Below are 14575 nucleotides of genomic sequence, written 5' to 3'. Positions count from 1 at the left end.
TAAAGAAACCCAAGCTTGAGCAAGTTTTGGGTTTCATTACAAAAGTTTTGCCCAGCTTTACTAAAAACTCAAACTAGGTTTCATAAAAGCACCTGTTGTATTTATGCTGGCGAATGACACTGGGAACTATATTTAATAAGAAACGAAGTAGGATAGCTGATGTGACTGTGTAAAAATCATTTTCAAAATGTAAGATTTTTACAAAGAAGCCTCTTTAAAAAGCAAGATGTAAATTAAAAATACACGGACCAACCTTTACTTATGAGCCATGTCCCACTGAAGCCTGTGGGATTGTTTGCATTAACCAGTGAGAGTCAGAGGTGTAGAATCTAGGAAAGTGGGATTCAAAAATAATTCCGTATTTCCTAACTGTCACAGAACAGTTTATCTTTAGCAAGTATGGTGGTCATACTCCTTCTCCTATTGACTTGAGCAGGAGCAGAACCTTTTTCTGGCCTACTGTATCATTAAGTTTCACTCTTCTTAGTTACTCTATTCCATCGCTATGGCATAGACCAGTTTTCATTTATAAGCAAGTGCAAGGAAATCCAGGTACAGCCAAAAGGCAGAAGTATCCTTCATTCTTGCAGGAAACAGCTTCTGAAATGTACAGACTTACAGAAATTCTCTTCACTTCCCACCTTACGGCTCAGCGCTGCTGAACATCTCCTGGAAGGTGCTGAAAGCCCTTCAATCCCATTGAAGTGAGTGGAGATTTTGTTTAATAAAAAGCAGCAATAAATAGCTCCATTCTCTGTGTAACCCTTCTGCCAGGCAGAGCCAGGTGCAGCAAAGGGCCGAGTTCTATATCTAGGGGTTCCTGTCAATGATACAACTCCAAACTGGCTCGTGCCCCCACCCAGTCACCTGGGAAATCACACACTCTCCCCTGGGTGCCCCAAAAGGCAATACTTCTCCTCTCGCAAGCATAGAGTCTGAGTGTCGAAAGTAAACCTTTTAATAAAAGGAAGGAAGTAACACAGCACTGGTTTGGGAAAACAATGCAAACAGAATGGATGAAAACAATGAGCAGAACCCACCCATCCCAAAGTGCGTGGGGTGTGTCCTTCACCTCTCCCTTCTCGCTTCCCCTGCCCTACTGACCATCTTAGTTGCACTGTCCACCTCTCAGTTGTGAGGCCCCCACCAGTCCTTTCAGCTGGCTCCTGCCACTGGGCAGGCACAAGCTTGATGGTCCCTCTGCTGCAGCTGTAGCCTACAGGCATCCAACCACTGCAAGCTCCCACCACCTCCAGATCCCCTCCACTGCTGGCTCCTGCTGCAGGCTCCCGCCACCTCCAGGTCTTGCCATGGATCCCACTACACCGGTTCCCACTGCCTCCAGGCCTCATCCCATCCCCTGTGCTACATCAGTCTCTTGAGATTTCCCAGTTCCTTTAATGATTTCAGCTCTTAACTTCCATTCAGGGGAAACCCTTCTTCTGACACAGGAGCAACATCCCTGCTCTTATTAACAAATCTAAAGACTCCAAAAAGAATAATGAATTCTACTCTCTAACAATAGAATGAAATAAGCAATGCCAACCTTTATATGGACTAGAGCAGCTTCACCCCCTTCCTGCTTGATTTTACAGTCTCTGGCATACAAATGCCTCCTTTGCTGAGTTCTGTTCAGATGAGGGTGAATCTTTCAACAACCCAGACTAAGCACAGTTCTGCTACCATTTGTTTATACAATAGGGAGACAACATTTCATTGTCTCTACAGTTAACACTCCAGTGATTTGTAACCCATTACCAGCCAAAACTGACCATTTCCCATCATGCTGCTCAGCACCTAGGTGGGCTTATGCAGATACTGAGCCCATGCAAATAAAGTGCCCCCCCTTTCCATCTGACTGAGCAAGGGGAAAGCCACTCAGAGCTTGCTTACATCTGTATGGCATCTAGCACAGTGGGGGGAGGGGAGGTTGTAGTCCTTGACTAGGGCTTCTAGGTGCTATGGTAATGCAGGTAATGCAACTAATAATTTAATTAGGAGGGTGTTCCAAACATAGGGGGGAGCGGTATGAAAGAAGTTACCAGCAAGGTGCTAAAGCACATATGTAGCTGCAAGCACGTGGGAGGGAGTACTCACATGTTTAAATTTGGCATGTGCTTAAGTAATTTGATGAATTGGGCCCAAAGGAGACACTAGGATGTGGCCAAGAGAAAAGTTCTGGTGGAGTTCAGGAAATAGGAGGGGAGGTATACAGCAAGATCGAGGCAGAGTTTTGAACACATTTTGAAACCAGGTGAAAAAGCTTGAACTTAATGCAAAAGGAGAGGGTTGGCAGGTCTGCAATTTGAGTATGGGGAGAGACAGTCAAAGATGCAGGGAAGCAAGTGGGTGTTAGCAGTGGCATTTTGGATGCAGGAAGGTAGAGGCCAGAAATCGGAAGGACCCAGCAATAGTCAAGAATAGAATTCACTGGAGAATGGATAACATCATGCAACTGCTTCCAACGTGCTAAACATACAAACAATGAACATTGATTAGTAAAGCAGCTCAAGAGTGGCATGGGACAGTTTTTTTTTTTTGTTTGTTTGTTTGTTTTTTTTTAAAGAAACAACTTTATGCCTCTTCAACCAGCTGTCCTAATGTTTTACATTACAGTCTAAATTGCAACCCATTTACTTTTGTATCTAAAGAGCAGGCCATTTTGTTGACACTTTCCTCAGAGGATCAGCACAGACATTTAGCACAACTGTTTCTGCAATTGTGTGACATTGAGAAATTTCAGTATTTAATTCACCTCACATGGATACATGCACCTCTGAAGTGGTATGGTGATGTAATTGTTTAAAGGCATTATATTGGACAATAATATACAGTATGTAGGAATGTTGGCTGGGTCAAAACTACATTTTGCTTCTTCCGACACCATCTGTAACTATTAATCCGGATGTGATTTTTTTTTTAAACTTTTACATTTATTTTAAAAAACACATTTTTAAAAGTTGGATTTAAGGAAGCATCTGACTAAGTCTAGTGGCAAGTGTCAGCATGCCATGAGGTTAAATCACACTTGTTAACTAACAGTAAAAAAAATAAATAAATAAATCATGGAATAAACATGACATTTGCATACCATCACTTGGCTCACATGTTATAGCCCTGTTCTCTATATTGGGTCTGTCTTGACTATTTGGATTATGAACTCTTCAGGGCAGAGACTGTGTTACTCTATGCTGTAAGTACCTAACATAACTGGGCCCCTTTCTCAGGTGGCCCTTCGGCACCACTTTATTTCAAATGATAAATAAAAATAAAAAGTAGAAGCAGACAAAGAATTGGGTGAGAATCCACCTCCATTCATTGGTAGTAGAACTTACCACAGTCCAAATGGCTATCAGTCCTCACATTTGTAAATTAAATAATTAGCTTACACATATTAAGCAGAAATACTAAAAATATTTTTACAGTAGCTGAATGGCTATTGATTTTCCACAACAGACCCAAAAAACTAGCTTTTTTTTTTTTTTTTGCACAGCAGATATGAATTTGGGCAAAAGGTTCTGGGCCAGATTCTGTGCTAACGTATAACTTATGCAACTGCACTGCATCTCAGCACAGAATTTGGCCTCATACACATGTAGCTGCTGTACTCTGACTTTATTATATTGATTTAAATCTCTCCAGATTATGAGACTGTCAACTGCCAAAAATGTCATGAATTAAATCATTCATTGATTCAGGCCAGGGTACATTAGGGTTTTGAGGCGAGACCCACTGAATTAGCGTAACCAACTTCCTTAGACTTGAAGTGTGGTCTCTGTGATGAAAAGCCAGAGTTGTACCTGTTAAGATATAGAACTGTGCTTGCTTTTCACCACTCTTGTAGAGAGGCGGCATCAGTAGAGACATGGGCTTTTTCACTTAAGATCTTGCCTTTTCCTTTGTACAGGTTAATTAGCAGTGGAGGAGGGTGAGGAGGAGAAGTCAAGAAACACCAATTTCCATCTGTTCTGCAGCTGCCACAACTGAGGCTGAAGGTGCTGGAGTTTTTTCCAATGTCATGCTAAACAGTAGGTGTGCTGGTTGGGAAGAACTATATTGCTACCTGAATGAGCCCCTCTGCTCTCTTAAAAATGTTTTAGAAGAAGCCTGAGAGGTTTATTTGGCTCTAGAAACTTCTATTCACTCTTTTCTGTATATTAGGCTTATCCATTTTAACCATTTAGTTTAATGTCTTATTAAACAGTTTCACAATTATTCAGCTAATTAGACATATATGACTTAAGCTTCCAAGGAAAAAAAACCCAAAGGTATGGGACTAATTCATACAATATTATTTTTATTTTTTTGCATTGCAATACACCCTAATTCTGATAGGCCCTATACAAACAAAACAAAGAGCATCTTCTCTGAAGTGTTTGCTAAGTGCTAATATAAGACAATATACAGCTGGTCATACAGGGGAAGCACAAGGAAACAAGGAGACCATGCAGGTGAGCTCGATAAGTAGTACATTAATAAAAAGTCTTTATCTTGTGATAGAAGGAATATCTAAAGTAGCTAAACAACTTTCCTTCGTAGTACATTGCAGCACTATCACAGTTTAGCTTCAGTCTGCCCAAACTCACATTGATGTGGATGGAGCTGCTTACACAGATCAAGGGCACTGTGATATCTCTAAATCAGAGTACACTGTGCAAAAATAAGGGCTGCTTTTCAAATGAGATATAAACCATCAGGTCTGGAGTTTGACCTCTCAGAATCATTAAAGATCACATGGCATTTTCCATAACAGTAAAGGCATCAAACAAAGAAGCATAGCCAAATTTTAAAAATTCAAATTTGGATCATTTTTAAGATATAGAACTCACCCTGCTTTTTTTTTTTTTTTTTTTTTTAAAACCACTTTTGTAGAGCCTTACAAAGCAGCCTTAATAGAGACTTCAGAATTTACAGAAACATTCTCCTTTGTGCTCAGAGCAAATTTGACAGTTTTCAGGCCAAACTGCTTTTTCAAGATAAAGTTATAAGGTGACACAAATAAAGCCTTATAATGGAAGTTGGTGGCAACCATAATAGGATAGAGACTATTACTTCTTAATAATCAGTTGTAAAAAAAACCCTGCCTAAATGTAAGTTTTTATTATTAATGAAGCTAAGCAGAAATACACACACACTAACATTGGTTGAGTGCAGAAACATTATTTAGCCTAACAAATAAGCTCATGCTTCCCATTACGAAGGTCAAATCTATGTTTTAACTTTAAACTGGACATTTTTTTAAAATTAAACTAATGTAAATGCTTTTACTTTCTCTTATTTGTGTGTTATCTGTAATGGGAGGGGAAAATGATATGCTTCTTAGAATTCAATTATTTCCTAACACCACTGCTGGGATTGAAGTCAATTCTGAGTGTTGGTTGAGCAGAATCTTTGCTCCACATTGCCCATGGAAGACAGATAAACAGAGTATATATATTGTGACCAATGGTTTGTTCAACAGGCCAGTTGAAGCAGGAAAAAATTCTGTACATCTCAGAGGAGTTTAAAACATCACCATGGCATAATTTTATTGTGAAACAGAATCTATAAATATAAAGAATGCCCTGCCCCTTTAAGGATCAAACAAACATAGCAGCCAAATATAAAGCATGGGCCATTCTGCCATCCTGAAGAGAAGAAAATACAGAGGAAAAGTTAGAAAAGGAATCTTTTCCCCATTCCCTCCCTCTCCCAAGTTCTTCTCTTACTTCTAGGCCCTGAGCCTTCTAAGAGGTTTTGCAGCAATGTAGCTAAAGCAAAGTAGCTCCCCTGGTCCAAACTCCCAGTGTAAATATGTTGCCCTGATGGAAGGAAACCCTTTCATCAGGTATTGTCAGCAGCAAAAAAAGGCTGGATTCATTTTAATATGTAAATAAGCTTGAGCTCCCATCCAGACACCTGGGAAACTATACCCTCCATCCTGGGTGCCCTTGATGGGCAATACTTCCCCACTTGTAAGCACCAAGTTCAGGAGTTTTAAAACAAAAAACTTTAATAAGGGAGAAAAAGAGGAGACAAGAGAATGAACTTGGGAAAGGCAGCAATTAAATTCCAAGAGGTAAGACTCCCCCCTACCCAGGTTGTCTTAACAGCAGTCCCAAACTCCCTCCTCCTCTTATAGCTGTGAGTAGCTAATGCATTCTAACCACTTCCCTCCTCCCCAGCTCCCCACTCACAGGTTGCTGATGTCCAAGGCTTCCTGCAGGTGAGTGCTGCCAAGGCTGTACTGGGGGCTCTACCACCTGACACAGCTGAAGTGATTTCAGATTTAATTGTTGGGAAGGAAGGTCTGCACCCAGAGTCCCTTAATTAGGCTGCTCCTCTCTGTGTAACTTCAGCCCAAGCTGCCTCAGTCCAGGGTCATCCATTGCCCCAGTCTGAGCTACCTCTTGCTCTGTACTACCCCTTGCTGCAAAGCCACAGGAGCTCAGCTATTTAAAGAGAAATTACTGATATCTAGACTCCTTAATGGAATCCGTGCTCTGGTAAGATAACATGATAACTAGTACAGAGTGTCTACAGTAAGGATTTGTCTGGTGCAAATTCTCCAAGTCTAGACAAGCCCCTAGAGACTTTTCCTATGAAAAATGGCCATCTCTGAACTCAGAACACCTTATAGAGTTCTGGGTAAAATGAATTAATTCCCTACAGCTTCCTCATCTAGCCAGAGAGAGAGAGTGATTTAATCCTTCCCCGCCATTCTCTGTTGACAGGTTCTTCACACCAGTAAACAGTACTGCATTCATCTTCTTTTTATCAAGCAACATTTCAGCCATCTTCTCGGTTTTGTTTTATGATCAGTTACCCATTTGTTCATAATTTAAAGGTGCATGTACAGTAACTGCTGTCTGCAGTAGTGCAACACAGCCTGTCTTTCATTTGTACTATGCAGTCATACTATGCAAGCACTACATGTTCCTGGCAGGAAAAATAGCTAGAAACCTCAGGAATGTGTGATTTCTAATTTCAACAGAGTGGTAGTTGATTATAAGTATTAGCATAGCTTAACTTTATCCATTATCCAAACTTAATATTATCCTTTGTTTAATACACTGATAGAAAAAAATGTACTCTCCTCTGTATGACTGTATTGTTTTCATTTTCTGAGGCCAAATTCAGGGCTGACATAAGCAGGCACAACTCAGTTGAACAGAATGAAGTAACACCCCTTTATGCCAGCCATGAAAGCTGGCCTGTGCAGCCATGCTAATTGCAGTTTGTTTTTTTGTCAATTATTCAACTTAAGTTTAACTTTCTGTAGGCATGTAAAAAATCAACACAGAGTTAAATGGAAAACGTGGGTAAGTTCCCTTACATCACCATGAGAGGTCCAGATGACTTGTCAGAGTAACATATGACTGGAACTTTGCTCACAATTATTAAGAGCCAGTTTCCACAAGGGTGCAAGTAATAGGGTAGGCCTCGGAGGTTGCACAAAGGAGACTATAACATCATAGAAAACAAAACTGGCCTCTGAAGATATCAGTAGATGCTGAAAAGAAATTACCATTAGTTTACCAGACATTTCCTTTTGTTGTCTGCCCGTTATCTCCATTAATAGAAGACTCTGCTATGAGCTGTGGTTTCCTTACTTCTATGACCAAATGCAATGTTCAAGATAAAGGGGACTTTGCTCTGCATAACATTCACATACAAAGGTATTTTAAAATAGTTTAATACACTGGTATTTCCTGATAAAAGGCACAGATATGGTCCTAGTCAGGGCTCTCACACATGCATTGCATAGTTATGGTGTAAAGAAGCCACCAAGTTAAGAAAGTTGTTTCTGCTCCCTATAGATGAGAATTGAGCTTTAACCCAAACAAATTGATTGGAGAAATCAAAAGCTGTAGTTAATATCCCTGTGCTCTGAAAAGTGTCTTGAGATCTTTAATGACCACAAAGTGGTCAGGATCTTGGTTTTATATTTCATTCAGTCAGGAGCTCCTAGGAGTTCAGCTCAAGTACATCAAATCCAGGGAGGGCCAGTTCAATCCATCAAGTGTGCACAAAGAACGATCAGGACCTAAAGGGAATTTAGAGGATAAAGAGAATTTAGTTTCAGGGAAAACAAAGGGGCAAACTGCCAATACAAGTTCTGGTTTTGAAGGAGTGGTCAAAAGAACATCTGGCCTTTAGATTGTCAGGAGAAGTTGGGCAGGTGGGTCCCTTCATTCTCCCCCCAGCTAAGTCTTAATTGCTCCCAAGAAAGAGAAGGATGGCAGGCAGTTTTTAAGAGTGTAAGCTGGGAACATTCACCCAGTGAGCACTTCTAATTTGGCCATTTTGAGGAAGAAGGTTTGGCAGTTGTACAGTAGAAACTAGAGAGGAGCTTCCTGCTGCCCTTCAGGTATTTTGCAGCAGGATGTGGGGAGGAAGACACAAATTAGGTGATGCCTGGGTGCAGTTACAATGCCAATGCCAACCTCCCCTCAATGGAGAGCAATCTGCTATGGAAGTGGGCCAGGAAGAGGCAACTCTTCATGGAAGGACTAGAGGAAAATAACTTTTCCATGCAAAGGGAATGATCAGGTCCCTTCATGTAAAGGCTACTGATTCTTAGTTTGGGATTCCAGGATCTTCAAATATGATAGAACTGCTAATAGAACTGCTACTTAGAAGTACCACCAGTGTGATCAGCCAGGAAAATAGGCTATGGGACACTGCTCCCCATTAAAAAGGCAGCAGTGACACCTGGAAACAACTAAGAGGAAAGTAGAGATGATTCCATACATTTTTAAAGGAGTCCTTTCACTGGACAAAAGAGATCATAGTGAAATGATATTTTTCAGTGAGACCTAAATTATGTTGCCTATAGTGGCATGAGAGGGTGAGCAATAGGTCTGGTGTGGTTTTGTTGTTGTTGTTGGTTTTTTTTGTGGGGGAAGGGGGTCCCTACCCTGTTAAGAGACAGGTTTTTATGAGCTCCTGGAAAATTGCTAACATTTTTGCTTTAACATCTGAGACAATATATCTTTGAATTTAATCTAAGACTTTGCATATGAAGTGTCCTGATTAAAATCTTGTAAAATGTAACCCTCTAGAAGCAATGTAATTCAGTCAGTGCTGGCCAGCCACCAAAATTTTAAGGCAAAAATTACTGAGTTAGTTAGGAAGATTAGGGAAATTAGAAAAGAAAACAGAATGAGGAGTAAAAGATCTTAAGTGAAATCTACCAACCAGAAAAACTATGGAAAAGAGTTTATAATATAGTAATTTACAAGCCTTCTGGTAGTACTGGATCACCAAAGGACATCTGTGTAACATTTTCATCAGCCTGACAAGAGAGCCAATATCAACATTTATCCACAGGAACCAACCTAAATATTTAAAGGTGAACTGCACAGCTAAAATGAAAATTGAGTTAATCCCAGAAATATGTACTGAACGGCCCCACTAATCAGGTTGTTACAGACAATTAATCACAGAAATAAGCTGAAGCTAATATTTATCAGGACCTTCTCTTTTCCTTCTGTGAAATCTTCCTGGCCTTTCCTGTTTCACTGAAGATATCAAAGAGTGCAGGATTCTGTGATGCAAAAGTATCAAGTCTTGTTGTAATACATGCAGTAAGTATGGTCACAGAATAATGCACTGTGTCATCGTCAGTAAACTAGGAGACTTATTTTTTTAGATAAAGGAGAACAAGATGGCAGCTTCCAGAAAATGTACTGGTTCATTAAAACACCACCAGCCAGCACACCGGATGCATTTTCCCCAAAAAATGGTCTTGATTTTGTTCCACTGTTTTTGATTGGGAAAGTGGATTGCAGACTCTATAAGATTTTGTATACCATGTATTCAGTGCAACTATGTGGCGTTTTGATGTCTTGGTTTCTATCAGCAGTCATATTATCATTAGATTTTTTTATTTGAAGCTCTGAAGGGGTTCTTCAGATAAGGATTTATGACAGGGAAATTACAAGAAAAGTCTGAAAACTCTTTGTTACAGGTATCAAAATGGGTTTAAAACTGGGATTTCATACTCACTTAAAGTAAGTCCCTGTGATTCTTGCATTTATTGGCACTTTTTGGATTTACATTATTCTTATGGCCATAAGGCTCCCTATAAACGTTTTCCCCCTGTATTCCAGCAGCAACATCAAGTTAGTGGCACTCACACAACCACTACACATAGTATGCACTCAGTCCAGCTAGCATTACATCCACTTCCTCCCTGCAAAAGAGTAGAAACACAGAAATAAAGATGCACCAAACACACTGGTTCAGAAATTTTTGAGTACTAAAGACACAGGGTTATAAGTATAGGAGACTAAGAGCTTATTCCAAAGCCCAGTGAAGTCAACAGTAATCACTACACTAATTTCAAAGGGGTTTGGATCAGATCCAAAGTTAGAGGTGTAGTTCTCTATCTGTACACTAAGCAGTTTTGGACTGCCCCTAACAAAACTGAAGGGCAAAACTTAATATATAAAGTAATGTATATGTATATACATGTAATGTAAAAGATTAAACTCAGAATTCTATAATAGCAGCAAGAACAAAAAAATCGTATCTAACCTTACACCTTAGTCCCTTTCTACAATGCAGCTTCCATCATTGTTACCACTGGTGAAGCTGCATCTGGTTTTTAATATCTAATGTAGGTGAGATGTAAAGGCGTTTAGCTGAATGAGAATTAGATCTATGTGAAACTTCATAACTAAACTTGAAACCAAGCAGAACTTCACTGGATTTCAGTAAAAACCTGAAACTTTGGCCAGACTTGCCAGAATGCTAGCTTTAGTTAGTCCAAATTTGGCAAACTTGGCCATGATTTGAGGGAAGCTGGGCAGAACGATAGGTCCAGGTGGGAAATTTGCAAAACTTATTTATTTGATGCTAAACCAAGGCAGAACTTGGTTGTTTCAATTGAGTTTTACTAATAGTTTTTTGGATTAATTTGGAATTGAAATGCAAATGAAATTCTAAGGATGTTACCTGACACCAAAAGAAAGATGAACATGAATCTTTGTGAAATGAAATATTCAGAAGCATCTAAATATCTTAGGAGCCTACATCCCAGAAAATGTTGACCAAAAAAATTGTTTTCATCAGGTTTTCCATGGAAAAATGTATTTTCTGACCACCTCAATATTCAGAGCACTACTTACATTTCATTTCACTGAATCACAACACAATGGAATATTAGCTACCTTAAGCTTCCCACCTAATCTCATTCCCGTTCCTTGGCTTGGCCATAACTCTGTGTTCTATGGCGCATCTCCAGAAAGTCTGTTTCCAACCTCAGCCCATTGCCTCCTAGAGCTAGTCCTTAACCAAGTTCAGTCTCAAAAACATTATTTAAAATGTAATATCACAAAAGACAATATTGATATCACTCATACGTTCCTTCTCATTCTCAGGCCAGGGATGTCATTTGCTATGGTGCAGAGTGGGCAGTGGCCCCCTCTCCTCCAGACCTTGGTTCGCCCTCACCCCAATTTTTCATAGCTGTTCACCAACTGGCACTGAAGTGTCGCCCGTAGGCCTGTGGAGGCAGCCAAGGTGGGGTTCCTAGTCACCATGCTGACAGAGCTGACCCCTTTCTCCACTAGCTAGACAGGAAACATCAGTGGAGACCTGGGCCAGAGCTGAGTGTGGAGCAAGACTTGCCCCGATCCCTGCCCCAGGCTGGTCATTGGTGAGACACATACCCCTTGGCCTGCTGGCCAACCCCCTCACTCTCCAGGATAGGACTAGCACACCACCTCCCTGCCCTGCTCCAGGATGGGACCAGCCCGTTAACCCCCCACGAGCAGCTGCAGCCTCAGCAGGGAGGCAGAAGCAGGGGAGAAGGTATTACTTTGCTCACTGAACCAGTCAAGAATTTTACTGAAATTTTCCTGTCTCATATACTTATCAGCCAAACCAGAATTAAAGGGGAATGCTACCCCTAGCTCCTCCCCTACCGGCTTGATCCATGATCATAAGAGAAGTCTTTGAGAAAAGAAACACAAGAACACCTTCTGACAAAAAGCTTGGTGACAAGCCTAGATGTAACCAGAGCAACAGCAAGGGCAGCCATCTAGGAAAAGATTGACACTTGCTCTGAGTACCAGATGAAATTAAGAGTTTGCAGATGTTTACATGTGGAGCAGCCATGTTCTAGTCCAGACCTTCATAATTCAAGCCACAAAAATTCTCTAAACAACCATAAAAAAAGAAACCACGTATTTAGGAAGCTGAAGTTAGCAATGTGGAGCAGCTGGTTTAACCAGTGCCCTGCTTAACCTAACATTTATTCCTGCTCATCAGCACTACTAAAAGTGAATAAAGCATTGCAGAGAAAAAGGCAATATTTTAATCTTCTGTAGCATCACTGCTATGGTGACCAGATAGAAAGTGTGAAAAATCGGGACAGGGGGTAAGGGGTAATAGGCACCTATCTAAGAAAAAGCCCCAAATATCAGGACTGTCCTTATAAAATCAGGGCATCTTGTCACCCTAATCACTGCACAAGATGGCATTGATTGTCAAAGACTAGCAAAACTGCACAAAATCTTGACTCTAAAAATCAAGTAGACTCTAAATAGCACTAGAATAAGGGAGCTTCAGGGGTCATCTTCCAGCTAGATCTCATCCATTTTTTTTTCCTGGAGAACAATCTTATTTACAGCTGGCAGCTCCACTGTTATTTGGAGAGTGTTGAAAGAAAGAAAGAAACTCCTACCTGGTTTTATGAAGCCTAACTCATAATAGTGTCCATGTGGTGCATTTGTGTATGTGTGTGTTTGCGTTTATAACCATGTTCACATCCTCAATGATATGTGGGAGTCAGTGATCAAACAATGAACTGCAGTCAGTCACAGTAATGAATCTCAGGCATATCGGGTAGGGTTAAAATCTAATACCCTTTCCAAATCCTGCTAGCTATGTTCCATTATACAACTTTATCCATTATTAAAAGGTTGTTCAAAGAAACACCGTGGCCAAGCAGGTGTAGAAATTACACCACCACTTGCATTGCGAGTTCTCAAGACTAAGCCTTCGATTCATTGTACCTGACAATTAAGCCAATATGAAAACTATTCAGTGTAGGCTCCATGCCATGCATTTTGTTTAAACTTGCTTACCTTATCAATAATATCTTTAATGATCATTACAATAAAATGTAGGAAGAAAAATATCATCTTCAAACAATTTTTCCATTCTTCGACAGCTGGAAAATCCCTCACCCAATTTAGGAGGGAGCAGGGTGGGGGGAAAGCTCCTCAAAACTGGCAAGTTTCAATACTTTGGAACACAATGTTGTTTATGCTTGTGAAGGTGTTGGAATGGCACTGTGCTATGAAAACATACATTGGCACAATCAGGACTTGTAACTCAGGAAGTCAGATATTGTTTTCAGAGCTATATACATGTTAGTTAAAATTTGCCAGCCCTCTTGCACAGGCTACTGTGAAAGCCAGTTGTGACAATGTGTATATAAAATTCTGCACTGTTACGTACCAAGTAGATGAACTTTTGGCTGGAAAAATAATGATTTTCCAGTTGAAAAGAAAGGAGACAAGAGGATATTCTGGAGAAATGTCCAGTTGAACAGAAGTACAATAGAGGAAAAAAAAGTTCCACAGGAAAATCATTCCCTAGTGACAAGTTCTCATAGAGGAATTACCTTACTTGAGATGAAAGATGATGGTATTTTAGCATCAACAGAAGAACTTAAATAAAACCTTCTCCCCTGGAGATTTTCTACAGGACACTCCCCTCAGTATTTCTCAATGGCTCACTCTTCCTAGAAAAAACAAGTGATAAGAATATCAGCAGACGCTCAATAGTTCAACCCCAGCACTACCATTAGAAGTGGCATAACTCTCCATAAAAGAGAGTGACAATTTCCTCTTTAGATTTTTTTTTCATTTTCTCTCTTTTTTAATTTTCTTTTTCTTTTTTTTTTTTTTAAGACACAGCACTGAAAGACAAGAAATTCTGCGGCAGATACCTGATTGGAAGTAGAATTCTCAAGTCTTTGGATACCAAACGGAAAATTATAGAAATAAAAACAGAGGGGAAAATACAGTCTCAGCTTTGCATAAGGCCTTGTGTGGGTTTCTCTGTGAATTTTATCCTAAATATTGAAAAACCAGTAACATAGCACTGAAAAATCTCTTGCTGTTCTTCTCCTTCCCTGTCCAAATAATCAACATGCAGACTCTTTAAAGACAAAATTGTTCTTGATAGAATTATTAGGAAGATATTTGCAGTTCTGGGTGTTTGGTCTTATTTAACGATGTACAGTTTGTAAGAAAAGACCCCAGTTCAGAGGGCCCACACAGACCCTAGGCACAATTTAAATCACATTTAGACTCTTAGACTGAAATTCACCTCCTTGCAGAGCACCAATACAAGACCTATGCACCAATAATGTCCCTATTAAAGCCTCAGCGTATCTGCAGGATTATTTGTGTTCCCCATCTGTCTGTGTCCACCTGGTGGTTGTCTCTTTTCTTATACTTAGGTTATAAGCTTTTTGGGCCACAGACCATCTTTTTGGTCTGTGTTTGTACAGCAGCTAACACAGTGGGGTCCTAGTCTATGATCAGGGCTCCTAGACACTATGATAAAACAAATA

General features: G+C 40.1%; 1 long non-coding RNA gene across 2 annotated transcripts; it reads left to right on the top strand.

The window, feature by feature from the left end:
- The first annotated feature begins 2122 nt into the window (after nt 1-2122).
- On the top strand, nt 2123-14025 carry LOC137150812 (uncharacterized). Of its 2 annotated transcripts, none has more exons than XR_010919069.1 (3): nt 2123-2254; nt 3908-3995; nt 13908-14025. It is a non-coding gene; the product is annotated as an uncharacterized lncRNA (long non-coding RNA). The 2 variants fall into 2 exon arrangements; XR_010919070.1 differs by having other exon boundaries at nt 3908-4028; nt 13908-14019.
- Nucleotides 14026-14575: the final 550 nt, after the last annotated feature.

Source organism: Emydura macquarii, unplaced genomic scaffold (assembly GCF_026122565.2).
Source record: "Emydura macquarii macquarii isolate MOO-44397 ecotype Brisbane River unplaced genomic scaffold, CSIRO-AGI_Emac_v2 contig_1027, whole genome shotgun sequence".
Classification (NCBI taxonomy): domain Eukaryota; kingdom Metazoa; phylum Chordata; order Testudines; family Chelidae; genus Emydura; species Emydura macquarii.
The sequence above is the reverse complement of the archived record's forward strand: the minus strand, read 5'-3'. Positions and strand labels throughout refer to the sequence as shown.